The sequence below is a fragment of the Rhineura floridana genome, chromosome 7, assembly GCF_030035675.1.
Source record: "Rhineura floridana isolate rRhiFlo1 chromosome 7, rRhiFlo1.hap2, whole genome shotgun sequence".
NCBI classification, from domain to species: Eukaryota; Metazoa; Chordata; class Lepidosauria; order Squamata; family Rhineuridae; genus Rhineura; species Rhineura floridana.
Genome location: NC_084486.1, coordinates 96,161,954 through 96,176,771, shown reverse-complemented (window position 1 = coordinate 96,176,771; position 14,818 = coordinate 96,161,954).

The window sequence follows — 14,818 nt, the reverse complement described above, 5'->3', positions numbered from 1 at the left end:
TGAGTGAGCTAACTGTGAAGCCAATTGTGAGGTAGGTGAAGAATTTCCTGGCATTTAGCCTTTTTTTTTTAAATCTTTGTGCTTGTCACATCAGAAATGGTAAAGCCAATACAAAATACTTTATAACTTGTAGTTAACTAGCTTCTACTATATTTCTTGGCAAAAGCCATTTGGGAGAAGCTGTGGCTTTAGAAATACATGAAACATTTGCACATCGAATCCCCTGGCTTTGCTTTCACAGTATTACTTAGAAATAACATCCCTCAATTGCTACGCCAGATTTGAGGTTACTCTTTACAAAACAGAACATGCCATAGTGTAAGGTTCATTTTCTTTTGTACTCTATGACTTGTAGCATCTTCTCATATGCCACTTCCACCTGCTGATTTACAGAGACTGCCCATTTCCCCAGACTCAAGGTAGTGTTTACTCTCTCAACAAAGCCTTGAAATGTTACAGGCTGTCACAAGGGTGTGATCTTGGATGAAATCTTTGAAAGCTAGGCCATTACATACCAGTTTAGCAATAACCTAGTGGAATTTCCAGAATTCTAGATGGCAGCATAACAACTCCCCAGCATGTCTAAAAATGCACTGCACACACACACACACACACACACAGAGAGAGAGAGAGAGAGAGAGAGAGAGATAAACTCCTTAAGGGGAAGCGGAGAGAAAATGGCCAGAGCTTTGGCCTTAAGTGATGTAATCATGGGAGAAGTTTGGGTGTTAGAAATGGCAAAAGGAATTCAGCTTGTGAGATTAAGTGGGTGTGACATTAAGGAATTTAGTGAGATTGTATGGACTTGGCAAAGGACTTAAATGAAAATGTGATCTGTAAATGTGCACAAAAATGTACATAAGTGTAAAACCTGCCCCTATGATTACCCATAAGCCATACTTCCCCTTAAGGGCAAAACATACTCCTGTAACTCTGACCTCAGTTTATTGAAATGAGGGTTCAGTTGAGCATGCCTATGGAAGGTCCAGTAGGGGGAAGGAGCACAATGTGGTAAATAATGCTAATAGATAATAGTAAAACAACTTTTTTCTAAGCCACCATTTATCAGATGAACTCAGAACAGATTACAGTTAGGGGTTTGCACCAGCCACAAGATTTATCTTGGACCCCAGTTCAGCACTTCATAAAACAACCCAATTCAACTTGAACCAAGTCAGAGATTGCTTGTGGGTTCAAGTCCATTTCACCTCAGCCCGTTTGCTTTGGGTAATCATAAAATAGCTATACCTTTTTCCCTTCTGACAGAAGTGAATGAAATTTGCAGGCATACTAGCCCTTGCAAAGTAGATAAAGCATAGCAAATTACAGGTGAATTGATCCAGGAGCTTTTGTACTGGGTATTTCTAAAATGTGGCTTTCCCCCCAAAAGGAACCATTTCTAACTTTTTATTTTAGGCTAGATCGGATGAAAATATTCAGACAAGGCTGCTCCTTCTGAGGGCATAAATGCTGCTAAATTTTGGAAAGATAGCTGCAGTGGCTTTATTGTCATTAAAATTTTGGGGTGGGTGAAAACAGAATCACCTAATCTCCCCTCATGTTTTGTGGATAATTGGCCTGAAAAGTGCAGATATGAGAAAGCTGCAGCTAGGTAAGAAACCTGCCAAATTTCAGCAAAATAGGCACAGGGGCTTTTGACCTAGGTCCTTTTAAAATTTATTTTGGAGTGGGAAGAACTAAAGGGGATTAGTTTTCCAGATTAAAAAACTTCCCCTCTGATTACAAGTTAGATCTGTTTATTGTGATGGATCTCTCTCCCCCCCCCCATGCTTCTTGGCATCTTTCTTAAGCTTAGAAACACAACACTGGAACTGGAGAGTTCTAGTAATTCCCTGAAATGACAAGCTAGATCTGTCAGTCACAACAGAACTCTTTCTCTGTGCCATCTCCACACTCTGGTGTTTGCTGTCCCTTCCCACATCATCCCACCCTGGCATTATGTTCTTATGGTGAACTTAAAGATATAACTTTCAGCAGACACTTGTCTGCAGCATGCTTTTGATGCCTAGATCTACAAGATACTATGAAGTCTTCAGGGGCCCCGCTCCAACTCATGCCACCTTGTAATGATCCTGCTTCCCATCTGACAAGACCAAAATACCTCCCAGGCATCCACCTCAGGAGTCACAATTTGTCCAAATCTGATGCACATCCTCAGTTACTATCCATAAACAACAATAAAACGTAAAATCACAGCAATCAATGCTCCACTAAAATCTAATAATTAGTAAAAATCAATGTAAGCTGCTCAGATACAACTGCAGCTCCCTCCCCCTCCCCCACAGGCCATGATCTCTACTCAGTCATCCCAGAAAATGGGCTCAAGTTACAGGAATCCTGATTTTGATTGAACATCAGGAAAAACTTCCTAACTGTTAAACAGCAGTACAACAATGGAATTGTAGGGAGATGGTGGGCTCTCCAACACTAGAGGCATTCAAGAAGCAACTGGACAGCCACCTGTTGGGTATGCTTTAATTTGAATTCCTGCATTGAGCAGGGGGTTGGACTTGATGGCCTTATATGCCCCTTCCAGCTCTACTATTGTGTGATTTCAGTACACCAGATAAATCCTCAAACAGTTGCCCATTGGGGAAGCACTGGGCACTATCCCTTACCAAGTGGAGATGAAGGCAAGACACAAAGCAGCTGGTAAGTAGCCAGTGTTGGCTTAGTTGGGGATAAAAAGTGCCAAGATAAGAAGAGAGTGTGGAATCTTAGGATCTAGCAATTTTAGGAGGGTGGGTATAACATTTTTCCTGTCAGCTGACCACTGGGACCTGCTGATTTATAGCTTTCCCCCCCATCTCTCTCTCTGCCTTTGCATCCTGAAACATCCCTTCCCCACCATCCACCACCAGAAAGTATTTTACTCTTCTTATTTATTTATTTATTATTTTATTTATTAAACTTGTATACCGCCCCATAGCCGAACCTCTCTGGGCGGTTTACAATAATTAAAAACAAATACAATTTAAAAATACGTCTTTTAAAAAACAATTTAAAACAGAATTTAAAAACTTAAAACAATATAGAACACATGCTAAAATGCCTGGGAGAAGAGGAAAATCTTGACCTGGTGCTGAAGAGATAACAGTGTTGGCGCCAGACGCACCTCGTCACGGAGATCATTCCATAATTTGGGGGCCATCACTGAGAGGGCCCTCTCCCTTGTTGCTATTCTCCAAGCTTTTGATCTTGAACGTAGTGTATGGGTGGGTTCATATCGGGAGAGAATCATGTATTGTGGTCCCAAGCCGTGTAAGGCTTTATAGGTCAATACCAGCACCTTGAATCGAGCTCGGAATCATAAAGGCAGCCAGTGTAAGCGGGCCAGAATCGGTTTTATATGTTTGGACCGTCTGGTCCCTGTTACCAATCTGGCCGCTGCATTTTGCACAAGCTGCAGTTTCCGAACCATCTTCAAAGGCAGCCCCACATAGAGTGCATTGCAGTAATCTAATTTAGAGGTTACCAGAACATGGGACAACTGAAGCCAGGTTATCCCTGTCCAGATAGGGACGTAGTTGGGCCACCAACCGAAGTTGGTAGAAGGCACTCCATGCCACTGAGGCTACCTGAGCCTCAAGTGACAGAGATGATTCTAGGAGAACCCCCAAGCTACGAACCTGCACCTTCAAGGGGAGTGCAACCCCATCCAGGACAGGTTGGACATCCACCATCCGGTCAGAAGAACCACCCACTAGCAGCATCTCAGTCTTGTCTGGATTGACCCTCAATTTATTAGCCCTCATCCAGTCCATTGTCACAGCCAGGCACCGGTTCAGCACATTGACACCCTCACCTGAAGAAGATGAAAAGGAGAAATAGAGCTGCATGTCATCAGCATACTGATGGCAATGCACTCCAAAGCTCCGGATGACCGCACCCAATGGTTTCATGTAGATGTTGAACAGCATGGGGGACAGAACTGACCCCTGCGGAATCCCATACTGGAGAGTCCAGGGTGCCGAGCAATGTTCCCCAAGCACTACCTTCTGGAGGCGACCTGCCAAGTAGGAGCGGAACCACTGCAATGCAGTACCTCCCACTCCCAACTCAGCTAGTCTCCCCAGAAGGAGGTATCGAAAGCCGCTGAGAGATCAAGGAGAATCAACAGAGTCACACTCTCCCTGTCTCTCTCCCAACAAAGGTCATCATACAGGGCGACCAAGGCTGTTTCTGTGCCAAAACTAGGCCTGAAACCCGACTGAAATGGATCCAGATAATCGGTCTCATCCAAGCGTGTCTGGAGCTGGCCCACAACCACTCGTTCAAGGACCTTGCCCAGGAATGGAACATTTGCTACCGGCCTATAGTTATTAATATTTTCTGGGTCCAGGGAGGGTTTCTTCAGGAGTGGTCTCACTACCGCCTCTTTCAGGCCGCCAGGGACCACCCCCTCTCACAGAGAGGCATTAATCACCTCCCTGGCCCAGCCGGCTGTTCCATCCCTGCTAGCTTTTATTAGCCAAGAAGGGCAAGGATCCAGCACAGAAGCGGTTGCACGAACCTGTCCATGCACCTTGTCAACGTCCTCAAGCTGCACCAACTGAAACTCATCCAAGAAATCAGGACAAGGCTGTGCTCTGGATACCTCGCTTGATTCACCTGCTATAACACTGGAGTCTAAGTCCTGGCGGATGCTAAAGATTTTATCCTGGAAGTGCCTAGCAAATTTATTACAGCGGGCCTCAGATGGTTCTACCATGTCCCTGGGGACAGAGTGTAATAACTCCCAGACAATTCTGAAGAGCTCCGCTGGGCGGCAGACTAATGATTTGATAGTGGCAGCAAAATATTGTTTTTTTGCTGCCCTCACTGCCCCTAAATACAGCTTACCATAGGCACTTACCATTCTTAAAATGCCATCCTTTCTTTCTGCCCAGTATGCTTGCACACACACATCCCAAAGCACCTAGGTGGTAGTATCTTGTTTTCTTCAAATTCTTCCTCAAAACCTGCCTTGTCCGTGAAGCCTTTGCCACAGCCACCTTCTTCCCATGCCCTGCTCTGTGACTTAGGCTACAATCTAGTACATGTCTACTCAGAAGTAGGCTCCATTGGGTTAAATGGGACTTACTCCCAGGTAAGTGTGTATTGGATTGCAGCCTTAGTGGGATAACTAACCTTAAGGCTAACTAAAAATATTGCATATTGCTTCTTTGTTTACCCCTAACTCCAATCCCCTCTCTTTCCTCTGTTGTTCCCACTGTGTCAAATTTTATATTGTATGCTCCTCAAGACAGGGACCTGTTATTTTATGCTATATAGACTGCTGGCATTATATATATACATACAATCTGGTGGCCATTTTAAGTTACCTATAGCCTGCTTGGGCCTTTTGGTGAGATTTTAGAGGAAAACATTCTGGATAGCTTGATGGATCAATATATAAGCAACTGCAATAGAGGCTTGTGCAGTGTCCTGATCTTAAATTCCACGTAAACATGCCATAGAGAGGCAATATGCAACTTTGGGGTGTCTTCTGTTGAATGAAAGCAGTTGTATAGAGATACATTGGCTAAAAGCTAGAAGGAACATTCTTTTTTATTTCTGTCTGACAACATAAAAGCTAGCTAAGACGTTTAAAGCCACCACTAAATCAAAAACAAATAAGGAATAATAATGTTACTTGTTAGCCCTTGTAACCAGTACAACAATGCTCTGTGAATTAATGCTGTAATCTGATGGCAGCATAAATATTGCAGTGGCTGCTTTCAAAGCTAGCAGTCAGTAGTTACTCCAATAAACACTTTTGTTTAATTCTTACCAGTCAACAAAATATTCATAGAAGTAATACCTGGAAGAGGCCTTGGCAAATGACACTCTAAATCAGGGATGGGGTACTTGTGGCCCTCCAGATATTGTTGAACTACAACTCCCATCATGCCAGTAGTCATGCTGGTTGGGGCTGATGGGAGTTGGTGTCCAACAGCGTAGAGGGCCACAGGTTCCCCATCCCTGCACTAAATTCCATCCCAAGCCAACTGTTTTGGGGTGGGGTTGTTTGAGCTTTTTTGCCTAATTGAGCTGTAAATGGATTAATTCTGTGATTAAACAAGAGGGGAGGGGAAAACACTGAGAAACGTTGGAAGAATAACCCTTAGATAGTATCAACCGAACGCTGAGATTGACAGATCAAAGAGCACATAATGCATGAAAAAGAGAAGGAAAAGAAAATAATTGGATACTTCGAAGGCAACAGAGTAACAAGGCGTTATGAGCTCCGTAATCCATACAACACCAATAAATATATTGATGACCTATCTTTGGTATAATTAAACAAAAAATTGGGATCTCAGTCAACATTTGAGTAATGTATACAAGTGCAAAATGAAACACAGTGGTTGGTCTGGACCTGCAGTCTCGGATGGGCCCCTGGGCTCAGGTCATAATTAGGATTGAATAACCAAGCTGTTTTTTTAAAATGTTGAAAAAAATAGCTGTTATTACCAAGCCCTATTATGAATCAAATCAGACTCTGTGGTGCTCTCAATCCATAAGGAGTGTGAGAGGGTCTGATCCCTCCCTTCCTAATCTCCTTATTTGGCAGCAGCTCCTTGTGCACTGGGGATAGGTTTCTATGTCCCTACACCCAGCCGTGGGAATGCTGTCACAGCAGTAAGCCAAGAGTCCTGGGAAATGGGACTTCCACAGGGCTCCTAAGATTTGCTTGGCATACTGGGAAAATTTCATATCACAGACTCCATAATTGTGGTCTAGGGAATGAGGAAGATGGGAACACCTCCCTCTCAGCCATTGCCAGAGGATTAAAAATCTGAGCTGGAGAAGAATTCAGGCAGGCCTAATGCCGACTTCATGTTTAAGGCAAGCATTATGGGTCATCTAGCTATGCTGGGCCAAGGACTTTTGAAACAGTGACATCTCTACTCAAAAACTAGAGAAGCTGCTAACTACAATTTCCACTAATCAGAGAACAGGGCTTCTGTGCCCCGTATACACTTTGCCCTTCCTGATGACTAACAGAAACAGAATAGGCTGTGTGAAACAGTAAAAGTAAAACAAAAGAAGAAATTACACAAGTGAGAGAGCCATGCAAACTTCATTTGCATAATTTATACAGGTTGCCGAATACAGCTTTTGTTTCTTTTGCCTTAGTGCAAAATTGTGATTGCAGAAGGCACATGGTCCTGCTTATGGCTAGATAACAACAGCTGGGTAAGCTGGTTTAGTTCCCCAATTTGTAACCACCATGGCATTCCTGAGTAAAGTTCTGCTTAGCAGTGGGTTAAAAGGGCAGGTGATCAGCTTGCTCGTTGAAACATGTTTGGAGAAACCAGACCCACATAATTTGAATCCTTCAATGAACAGAAGCTCCCTGGAGGGCAAGAACTATAAACCCCGAAGAAGACCTTAATCACCTTATTTTGATTGGGGGTGAGGAGTTGAGGGGAACATTCTTGTCTTAGTGGCTCAGCTTCGAGAAAAAAATAATTCTTGTTAGGGGGTCAACTCTTGGCAATGGACAAAAGCCAGTTCATTTGGAGAATTAAAGAGTCTGAAAAACATCTGTGAGCTTTGAGGGAGTTTAGCTAGAATTGCCCATAATCCTTTCTTTACTCAGATGTTTGGTTCCATTGCATTTGCCAAGCAAGCAGGCAGCTCTACAGAAAAATGATAATGAAAAGAAGCAAGCAGATTCTGTGTGAGATAAAATATTGACAGTAAAATCCACCCCTCTCACCATATCACACACACATACACACACAAGTGTGCCCAGTAGGGCCATTGGGTAGATTGTAATTAGAACAATATGGCCCGATGGCAAAGCTACATGCCAAACTGCATAAAAGGGAAGCATCTGCTTGGATTATCTGAGATGTCTCACTATTCATTAAAAGGACTTTCCCCCTCAGAGACGAAGCCATGTCAATTCTTGTAAGTGTGCATGTGTGCATGCCAGAGCTGACCTGAAACTACTTAACAATTTTGTGAAGAGCACTTTCCCTTTTTGTAATTTCTCATAATTCCTTGCCATAAGGTTTGCGTTGCTCTCAGTTGCCCTCTGTGACATCATCACATCCAAATCTGATTGACCACAGGGTGTTGTGACATCATCTTTTTCACTGTGTGATGCCTGAAAAGAGCTAAAGCAGCAGAATCTAGGGGAGAAATTTGTAACAATAATAGGGGAAACATTGGTGTTAAATAGTATTGAGGAGAAAGTTTCTGCACCTTCAAAAAAGTTTCTACCCAAAGATTGAAGCTGGGGGGGGGGCATTTAGCTCAGTGCTTGTATGCACACTATGGGTCGTCTATTATGCAACAGGCAAATGCTTTTGATTTCCTCACCCTTCTAACCTCTGGTTATTTTCAAAAAAACCTGCTGTGATTATTTTTGGTGCTGCTTTTTACTGTTATCAACTGCAAGTGTTTTTTATGACCCCCATCCCCACCAAGTCCTGCATTCATCAAGATCAAACATGGAAGCTCTCAATGAGAGCCTTTTCACACATTGCATTTGGTGCCATAGCCCTCCAATCAATATGACTGGGACGAATGAATAATAAAACCACAAAAAGCATTTGTACCATCCTGGAACCATTACAAAGTGCGTATGTGGAAGGTTTTCCCCGCCTTCTCAGATTAATTTCTGTGTAAAAGAAAAAAGAAGCAGCAGATCTGAAGCTGCCCCAACCGTCAGACATTAGATGTACTTAAATCCTATTGGAAATCAATAGGACTTATACACTTAATGGTGCATCCAAGTCCCATTGATTCCAACACATTTTCAACACATCACATTAACTAAGTTCATTGGATTGCAACCAATATGCTTGTTTTTCTAAACTTGTATAAGGGGATCTCAGCAATCACATGGATTTATGATGTAAGATCACAAGTTGAAAATGAGTAAACAGTGTGATGTGGCTGCAAAAAAGGCAAGTGCTATTTTAGGCTGCATTAACAGAAGCATAGATTCCAAATCATGTGAAGTATTGGTTCCCCTCTGTTTAGCACTGGTTAGGCCTCATCTTGAGTACTGCATTCAGTTCTGGAGATCCAGTTCTTTAAGAAGGATGCAGACAAACTGGAACAGATTCAGAGGAGAGCAACAAAGATGATAAGGGGACTGAAAACAAAGCGGTATGAGGAGAGACTGAAAGAACCGGGCATGTTTAGCCTTGCAAAGAGAAGACTGAAGGGAGATATGATAGCACTCTTCCAGTACTTGAAAGGTTGTCACACAAAGGTAGGCCAGGATCTCTTCTCGATCATCAGAGTGCAGGACACAGAATAATGGGCTGAAGTTACAGGAAGCCAAATTTAGACTGAATATCAGGAAAAACTTCCTAACTGTTGGAGCAGTACAACAATGGAACTACTTACCTAGAGAGGTGGTGCGCTCTCCAACACTGGAGGCATTCAAGAGGCAGCTGGACAGCCACCTGTAGCCACCTTTTGGATATGCTTTAATTGGGATTCCTGCATTGAGCTGGGGGTTGGACTCAATGGCCTTATATGCCCCTTCCAGTTCTACGATTCTATGATTCTGTGATTCTATGAAGATACTACAACTGTTCTGAATGGGGGCTAGGTTTTTTAAAAGATGTTTTGTTTTTAATACGTTTTACAGATGTTTTTAGTGTTTTGTCACTTGTTTACCAACCATCCTGGGCCCCTTCTGGGAAGATGTGCGGGATATAAATTTAATTAATAAATAAATAGCACCAGAAGCCAGATTTCCATCACAGGCATGTTTAAGCCCACTGAAGTCCGCAGTTGTATGCACCTGTACCTCTGTGTTTGATTATAGCCAGGTGCCCCCCCTCCCAGAGCATGTGTCCCCTTGCCATCTTTCATCAAACAGGTTTTGCAAGATTTCCAGGGCTTCAAGAAAGTGCAAAATCTATTTCGCCAGAAATGATAGCAAGATAAAAGGAACTGCTTCATAATGAGATTACTGCTCCACCTGATTTATTTATTCAAGTTATTTTTATACCACCCTTTGCACAAGCCACAGGACAGTTTATAACAAAGTCAAATAAAATAAAAAGAATCTATCCATAAAATAACACAGTCTTTAAAATATAACTCTGCCTGCTCTTACTGGCAGTTGCTTTCCAATGTCTTGGGCTGGGTTCTTTAATAGCCCTACTACATGAAATACTTTTAGCTGGAAATGGCAGGACTCATGTGCTCTGTCACTGAGATGCACCTCTTTACCCTGGCCTTTGACACCCGAGATTCATATTTTGGGGACTCATCCTATTTTTTGTGATATTGTGATTTTAGGTTGTTTTGATTGTTTTAATGATGTATTTTACAATTGTTGTAACCTTCCCTGGGACTTCTGGGTGAGGGGTGGATAATACGTTTAAATCATCATCATCATCATCATCATCTTACACTTGGCGCATTACCAATTACCTGCAATTTCAAATCTGCCAGACTATAAACATCCAAGGGAACAAAGCTTCTGAATGGGAGTAATCTGACAGAAGAAACACACTTTCTTCCATTCTGGGTATTTATCTGGCACACACATGGACGCATGCACACGCGCATGCACACACACACACTTATTAGAGCTGCTCATTTCCCCCATGTGTAACCTCGGCGGAAGACATTCTCGACAGTCTCCAGATGTTTATGAGATGAAAGCCTTGGAATGTGGCAGTAGCTTCATTCCTGGAATCATCATATCCCTCTGTGGGATTGTACATGGGTAAGCAGTTATATTGAATCCATTGTTGTGAACTGGCTTTCAATTACCATCTTAATGAAAGGATGCCCAGGTGACCTGCTCCTGTTTAGCTGCCCCCACAGTCAACAGCTGTTTTCAGAGTCTGCAGACCCAGGGGGCTTATTTGCTTGCCTCAGGTGGATCACCTTGATCCAATTACTTTCTCTCTCATCACAGAGCTAAGGGTTGGCACAGCAGCGGCTGATATTTGATCAGTGCTCCAAATGAGTCCTCTGTATTATATGTGCCTCTTGGCATTAAACAGGATAAACAAAACAAAATAAAACCCGCCAACAGCTTCAACATGCAAAGCATCTACTGACAGGATTTCTCCAGGTGCTTTAGGGAAGATGTACAGTTATGCACAATAATGCTGACTTAATAAGAGAAGCAAAAAGACAGGAGAGAAATTCCTGGTTTCATTCCAAAATAAGAATTCTCAGTGATTTTGCTGCCTTTTCCATTAGCTTCATTACAGGAAATCCACTGGCTCAATAAATGCAGTGCATAGCAGGCAAGGGCATCTGAGCATGTTTCTGTGACAAGTCGGAGCTTCTTGTGGTTGATTCAAGCAGTGCTCGTGTTTGCTTATCTTGGTGGCAGAAAGAGAAATTGCTGAAGACAAATTCAACTGAAACCAGATAGTTAAAAGCATAATGGCCCTGAACATTTTCTGTGCCCACAATAGCACCTCCATTTAAATAGCGCCATGGTAATTATATTTGTCTCTACGTCTTGAGCCCATTCTCCCATCATGTTTTTGAATATTTGTGAGGATGGAGGGAGAGAGTGCCCAAATGAGTCTTGGAATGTACTTAGAAGTTACTGATAGCAAGACTACCCTTAGGACCATTGGCCAGTATTCAGGATGGGCCCAAGGCATTTTGCTGCCTGAGGCAAAGGACAAGATGGCACTGTCTCCTCATTCCCCATACAGAAGCTGACTGGATTGGTGGTTACTTCAACACTGATGACAGGATAGTGTCCTCCACTGCATCGGAGATAGCAGGCCAGATTAGGGGGCCCACAACAGGCTGTGAGGCAGCAGAATGGAATAGCTGGGGGGATTCAGGAGGAACAGCCAGGGGATTCCAACACTGCAGGCTTTCAAAAGGCAGCTGGATAGCCACCTGTCAGGCATGCTTCAAGATGGATTCCTGCACTGAGCACAGAGTTGGACTCAAAGGCCTTATAGGCCCTTCCAACTCTACTATTATTCTGTGATGCTGCTACCCAATCCCTCTCCCCCAACCTCTGCCCCCTGAGGTGGTCACCTCACCCTTTCTAATGATAGGACTGGCTTTCCCAGTGTTAAACCTCTCTTGGAAAATGAACGAAGATACTTCTAGAAATGGTCCTTCTAAATGGATCCAACAGAGAGGGCCTATGCCATAGGCCCATGGCTCAGGTTACTTTTTTCAGCTTTTCTAGAATTTTTGGATGAGGTTAAACAGGTCTTATCCACTCTAGCTTTCAGGGAAATGATCACCTTCAGACAATAGCATGGCGTCAGTATCTATTTCCAGTTCTTGCTCAGCACTGGTCTTGAGTTGTCAATATGTGGATGTTTACTCTAGGATGCATCTGCAATAAATTGCTCCTGTCTGTCGTACAGATTATGTTGGCTGTTTTTTTGAAAGTGGTAATTTATTTATTACATTTATATCCCACCTTTCCTCCAAGGAACTCAAGGTGGTGAACATAGGGAAGGGTTGCAGTTCAGTGGCAGAGCATCTACTTAATTTTATTTATTTATTATTTGATTTATATCCCACCCTTCCTCCTGGCAGGAGCCCAGGGCAGCACTTTGCATGCATCTACTTTGCATGCTGAAGGACCTGGGGTGGCTGGGAAAGACTTCCACCCGAAAAACTGAGCTGCTGCCTGACTGAAGTAGATGCACCATTGATCTGACCAGGTATAAAGTTGTTTGCTACATTCCCATGTTCTCCCCTCCCCATTTTATCCTCACAACAATCCTGTGAGGTAGGTTAGGCTGTGAGATAGTGACTGGCCCAAGATCACCAGAAACCTTCATGGCTGAGAGGGGATTTGAATCTTGGTATCCCAGGTCCTAGTCCAACAGTTTAACTGCTACAGCACACTGTGCTACTGACCAGAGGTACACTAGCTTGTGCAGATTGTTTGGCACAGTCTTTAGCACATGTCCACTGTAGAACTGGCCTCTGGGTTTGTGCTAATTAAGACACAGACTAAAGGCTGATTTGGACATTCTCTGAAGTGTCCTCTTGCCATTCTTTCTCCGGCAATTATACAAATAGGATACTGCACTCTGGAAAATTGCCTCTCTGAATGGTTTGCACTATCGTGAAAAGTAAACAGCACACATATCTAAACTATTCCTTAATATGCAACTATCAAGCTCCCATAAGAGGATAGCTTATCAAGGTGTGCACTGTGCATTGTCATTCATGGGATGGTTGTATTGTGAATATTCACATTCAGACTGGGGACATTTATGATGGGAGTGGGGAAGAAATTCAATTTAGATTGCATTTAAAGGTGAACCTACTTTTTTTGCACTTTCTGAAACAAGAAGTGAACTGAAACGTAACCATACATCAAAATTCACACTTCCTTGAATTTTGCAGTGCAGTTCTCCAGCCAAGTAATTTGTACAAAACCTCACACACTACTATAAAGTGTGTTTATACATGTAAATATTAATGGAAACAGCACACAAAAATGAAATATATTATGGAAATTTGCTTTAAAAAGGAGGATATTAGGAAACTTGCATACAAAAATATGTATATTAGGAGAAATTCACACTAAGATGCTGATGAATTTTCAGTGATAACTTTTTATTTAAAATGTTGCAAACGGATGTGAAAATTTAGAGAACTGGCTTTAAGACTGAAAAAATGAGAAACTGAGACAAACGAAAACTGACCTATTCGCTCATTCCTAGTTTATTGTATGGGTAATGACAATTGGCTAGTCTTGTCCTTGAACCATTTTTGCCAGGAAGCTTATTATTCATTACCCTTCCATACTAAGCAGCGAATAGCAGCCTGCGAGCATCCGTGCAGCTTCCTCTTCACTGAGAGCTCTTCAAGCGATGGAGAAATACAGAAGTTTGTAGGAACTCTTTCTCAGAGATCAAATGACAGCCTTCCAGCTACAAGCGAGAACAAGAAGCCCCCCCCCTTCTGCACTTACACAACCATATTTTTAGAAGCCGCTTTTATTATTAGCGGCAAGTACAGAAGCCATCTTCATCTGATAATGAGAACCTTTGGAAGGAGCTTTCCTCCCACTGGGCCAGCCCACTCTTTTGTCTGTTCCTCCTTCCTCTTGTGTCCTGTCATAGTGTAAGATTCTCAGCTCGTTGGGGGCACAGCCTACCTTTATTGCTTCTGTATAAGAGAGTACATCACATGGCTCTGTGTGTGCATGTGTCTGTTGCTAGTGCAATATGGGCTACGGCACAGCAGACTTGCCATTGAAACGGGCTAAAACAAAGTGTCAGAGTTTAAAGCTGATGCCTCATTTATGATCTTTTGGGAGGGAGCCAAGAAAGGAGCATTCTCACCATAGGCTCTGGGTTTCCCTGACGTTCTTTCTTTTATCATCATCGTCCTTTGGCAAAGTGAACCTTGGCATATGTCTTGACTAGTCCAATGAGCCCGTAGGTAGTTAATAATCTCCATCCATGTCCTAGATGTTCTACCTGACAGATGAAACCAATGGTGCATCTGTACTGTCTGTATTTTGCAGGAAGGATTCAAGCACATACCAGGAAATTTAGGTTTGCACAATTTAAATGGATTAAAGTGCTCTGTTGCCCTAGCGCAACAAATCTATTTTTTTTAAAAAAGAAACTGACTTTCTGCAGTTAGGGAAGTGATGGGGAAAGGCATTGAAAACTGTGAGATGAATGAACAATTAATTTGACTCCCAGCAAGCAAGTCAGGGTAAATGCAGGATGAACGCTGATTGTCATTTAACCTCCTTGCAAACAAAGCAGAATGAATGCTCCATAAAGACTTGGCATTGCCTGAGCTCTGCATAAGCTTTGTGCAAGCAAATCAGAATGAATGCTCAATAAATAGATCATCTGCA